The sequence below is a fragment of the Arachis ipaensis genome, chromosome B08, assembly GCF_000816755.2.
Source record: "Arachis ipaensis cultivar K30076 chromosome B08, Araip1.1, whole genome shotgun sequence".
NCBI lineage: Eukaryota > Viridiplantae > Streptophyta > Magnoliopsida > Fabales > Fabaceae > Arachis > Arachis ipaensis.
Window position 1 is genome coordinate 111,566,526 of NC_029792.2, and position 5,402 is coordinate 111,571,927.

Sequence of the window (5,402 nt, forward strand, 5' to 3'; positions counted from 1 at the left end):
ATAAAAAATTATGTTTAAAAGGTTATATTTCTATATAAAATTGGGAATTATCAAAGTTGTAATTTGTTTAAAGATCATAACTTATTGAAAGATTATAACTTATTTGAATGGTTGTGATTCATTTGAAGGTTGTATCTTTTCAAAAGAATGTTCTCTTTTTATGGGTATGCTAATACATAAACTTAGTGGCTATAAATAAAACGTCATAATAACAAAACAAAACACATCAATCCATAGAATAATTTATCATCTCATTTTATTATTCCTTTTTTCTGCATCTCAACTATATTTTTTTACACAAAAGAAAGAATAAAGAATACCATTATGTAAAATATTATTGGTATAAGACTTATCTTTGTGAGTACAAAAATAAGTCAAGTATTTTTTATTGTATTCTGCAAAAAATTTGCCAATAATCTAATTTAGATACTATAATAGATCAGTAGAGCGAATTAAGCCTAATAAAAAGTGTGTTATATACCTTAAAGAATTGTGCTATAAATATTTTCTAATCTTTCTTGTTGCAGTTTCTGTTCTATTATTTTCATCTCCCAAATTCTAAGTATCCCAATCCTATTTTACACATTGTCTATGATGATGGTCAAGGTTGTCTTTGTAGACATTGAACCGCATCCAATACACTCTTTTTCTACATGTAACAATTCACAATTTAAATTATTTTCAATTCACATATTAGTTTTAACTATATAAAACGAAATTAATTTTAATTAATACTTAATGAATTATACACTATAAGAAAAATGCTAAATACTGTGGAATTTAGCATTACCCAATAGCGATAGATTTATTGGTGGTTGAAGCAATAAATTCGTCAGTGTAAAGTATTACCGGTAGATGTCTGTTACTGACGATAAATTCGCTGGTAATAATTGGAGGGAAAAATAAAAAAGAGGCGCAAAAATTAGGGTAGAATTTACCAGTGGATCTAATTAGTCGAATGCTGTATTTTAGTAACTACCAATTCATTACCGTTAGATTTATCAACCAGTAGTGTTATTCTAATTTAAAAACGTGCAGCCCACCACCAATCTCCTCCGCATGACTACCACAACTAGAAAATTGCTTATTATAGACGAATTTACAAACAGATTTAATCTTTATTATAGAGAGATTTTTTGTTACCGACGAATTTCGTCCTTTTGTAAAAGCCTCATCGGAAATTTACCGATAGATTTTTTCCGTTATCGACAGATTTTTCTCGTTATCGACAGATTTTTCATCGGTAATTGCCCCCTCCATTTCGCTAAAAACGTCAGATTTTCCGACAGATTTTCTTTTGGTAACTAGCGTCAGATTTTCCAACAGATTTTCTACCGATAATTGGAGCCTGAAAAAGCATTCCAAACTCTAAATACAGACGGGTTTTCCGTTTGTAAATCTATCAGTAAGGTAAAATAGATTTTTTTTTTAGATTTTTCCATCGCAAAATAAACCTGATTTCATACAAAAATAAATATAATTTTCATTTAATTTTCATCTAATTTGTATTAGAACATTCATAGTATTTTAAAAAATAAATAAATTTATCATATTATCAAACTAGAAAAAAAAATAGTAAAAACATTCTATATTATTGATATTGTACAGAATCTTATTATTAGAGCTATTGTACACGGTGTAAGCAAAATTGCACATTACATCAGGGGAAAAGAAGAACATGAAGCATACTGCATACATACTTATATACAAGTAATGCTTTCTAAATTTTTGTACAAGAACATGTAACATTTTTTTTTTTAACTGAAAAGGATACCTGAATTTTTTAAGAGGAAGATTTGGCTCTTTTTATTGGTGCTTTAAGGGAACTTAGATATGTGGCATCTTTCTTGTCCAATCCATCAAAGAGATAGCTATAAGGTTGCATTGGTATGTATCTGTCAGTACCCGAGTAACCTTCAGTTCATTATTTTTCCATACAACTCTCCCTCTAGATATGGTCACTTCAACTTTCCCCTGAAAAAATAAAAGTAATTGATATATGGAACAGGCAACAAAAAAGCTAAAAAGAGAAAGAAATAGACCATGAACAAATTTATTAACTTCAATCTCATGAGGGACCGGGTTATAGTAATAACAAGTGCCTTTCCTTTCTTTCGGTCGTACACATTTGTGTCAAGTCTGGAGTGGTGTGATTTGTTGATATCTTAAAGCTTGAATTTGGATTGAGGATTATAATATCTGCATCAGATCCTAGAAGAATTGCTCCTTTCCTTGGATATATATTAAACATTCTAGCACTGAGATGATTGTAAAAATTGAAAACATTAATACTACTTGGCTTCTCTACCAAATATCTTTGTCCAACCAAAAATGAAAACAATAAAACAAAAATAGAAGAGAGAGAGACAGAGACAATACGAATAATTTCTTGATCCAAACCCAAAAAAAAAAAAAATCAAATCGTTTCCTGAATCTTGTCGGCTTTACAAAGGGACAAAGTAAAATAATAATTACAACAAGAACAGCAAATGTGGTGATGTAAAGATGATGACAGCCAATAATCATAGTGGTCAACCAAGCCAATAATCATAAAAATATTGGATAAGAAACGCTTTCTACTCAATTATCAAAAAAAGGACTAATGGTGCATGTTGGTGTTAGAATTAGATTAGTAACAAGTAGTGTTTCCAAATACAGTACAACCAATTAAAAGAATCAAACAACAGGGAACTAAAAAAAGCTTTAGAACCCCTAACCTAAGGTTAAACATGATTAAAAATCACCACCAGAAGATAAATCACATCCCAAACAATACAAACACGAGTAATGATATATCATCCTGAAAATCTTCTTAAAACAAATTTTTAAATGCTAAATGAAGTAAAAAAAAAAGTTGGTGGTATGACAAACTTCTATATATGCATGCTTCATTTTGCTAGTTGGTAGTATGAGAAAACTATATAACTTTGTTTTGACTTTTGAACCTTGCTCTTCATAAGCATTGCTAAGCACTGCTAAATGTCTCAGCCAATGATAAATCTAACAAGATAAATATTGTTATTCGGTTCAGCCTGTGATTGGTACCAATAACATAACCAAAAATAAAATTATAAATAACTGAGTACTTAAAAAAAGAATTGAGCTTCTGATATGAACAAGTAGACATTATTAAACTCATAAAATAAAAAAAGAAAAAGAAAAAGAAAAAAGATGTATAAATTAAACTCACAGTGTTTGCAAACTTGATATAACTTTGCTAAAACAATTTGATTTACAACTAAGCCCTTAATTATCAGTTTCTTGATATTGTTCGATCCCTGTGCACTTGATTGGAGTGATGTTCAGGATTTCTTTATCCCTTCTCCATTACAGAATATTTAGAATCTGCTTCTTCAGAACTCAGAAATTACATACATTTTTATAGGCCCTTGTTTTTAATATCATAGACCAAAGAGAAAAAGTAACAAAGACATACCAGTTATGAATGGGTCACTTATGATTGCCTGCAAGTAACCCATTTAACCAGTTAAAATTGTTTAAAATAACATGGTTATACACGCAAAACTCTCACACATAATGATATTGCAACTAAAAATTGTAGTTCTAATGAAATATGAAGACAAATGTTCTTGACATTATTGAGAAGTAATCTTATAACGTGACATACCACATCATTATGGAACAGAGAGTGTAGCAAACAAACAAACAGTATATACCACAAAATTAAAGAAGAAAACATTTTTTTTTCACCGATTCATGAATGTAGACTCAGTTTAAATGGAAGCACAAATATATGAGCCCTTGAATACTCCAAAGAAAGCTTCTAAGGGATATGAAAGTACCAGCAAACGCACCAAGCATAGCATTTTCTAAATTCAAAACGTGCAGCCCACCACCAATCTCCTCCAATGACTGCGGCGTGGACTTGGCTAGAACCCCTTGCGTTGCCGCCGCCGTTGTTGTCCCTGCCATCGCTGCTTCGTGTGTCATCGGACCTGCCTCCCTCCTCCTTCTTCCAAGTAGATTGTCCTCCTCCCTCTCCCTATTCCATATCTTTTTCTTGTTTTTAGAGAAAAACCCCTAAACTCGCAGTCACTGCCATCGCCACTACGCCGTCTGTGTTGCCACCACACCAGAAAGGTGTTGGGTATATTAGTATGAGAAGATGACAAAATCTTATACACGATTAGATCGCTTTCTTTAGAGAGATATTTGTCCCCACACTTAGTTGCTATAGGGTTGATGACAATACTCTTCCAGGATACAATGAAACCTAAGAATTTCTAATTAGCAATAGTAAGAAATTCTCAACTCTCTTGAACAAAAAAATCTCTTAATAGTTGATTAAAATGTACACTTAGTACTTGTATTTCTGAAATAGTGGACAAGGACTTATTTATACATATTACACGTAGCAATTATGATTAGTTATGTATACAAATAGTTGTGTCTTTTCTATTGCCAATAGATATAATGTTTTAAACATACACAATTCTTAAAGAGTTGTGTCACTTTAACCAATAGACACAATGTTTTGAACATACACAATCCTTAAAAGGTTGTGTCCCTTCAACCAAATAGTACTAACGGTTAGTAACCGTTTATTAATAGGGAAAGTATGAGGAGACAATATCCTTATTGTACAATACATACAATGGGATTTAATTGTAATTAAAATTAAATTATGGGTAATTATTTAATTTTGAATTCTTTCTAATTTGAAATTTGAATTAAATTAGGATTACATTCAATTATAGAATCAAAATAACGAATCCCTCTTTCAAGATGGTGTGACCTCCATTCTCTCGATTAATCCTAGAATCTCGATTAGCAACGACCTGCCGTCTGCGTCTGTTTCAACCGCCCAGCACAGATCATCGGCAAGCACTGCGTCCCATTGTTCTGCTTCCACTACCCTCTCGGATCGCACAGTCCACCGTCCAGCACCGCCCTCTCGTCCGACATTGCGCAGCCGGTTTGCCTTCTTCGAAATGTCGACATCGCAAGACGAACGTGTTTCAAGCGTGGGTCTTCCTTCATGCACACCACCGAGCCGGAATTCATTAATGGAGTGTGATAACACCCCAGTGCAACCCAGCAGTGGCTAAGTTCTGTACCGCTATGACACCATCACTGCCCCCGTTCTTCTTTCTCTCCTTCATCAACGCAGGTTCCATCCCTTTCCTTGTCCCCGGTTCTTTCTATTTTATTTATTTCATTGCTTTTAATTCTGGTTTCTACATATAGATTAGGCTTAGGACTAGTTAATATCTGTTGCTAGATTGAATGTGTTTGCTGGCTGAATTTTATGGGTTGATTGATGCTTCCATTGAAATGAATGCTCTGTTTACACATGATGCACACCATATGCTCGATGAGATGCCTAAATGAAATCTTTTTGTTTAATTCTTATGTATGGCCAGCATTTGACTTAAATTCTA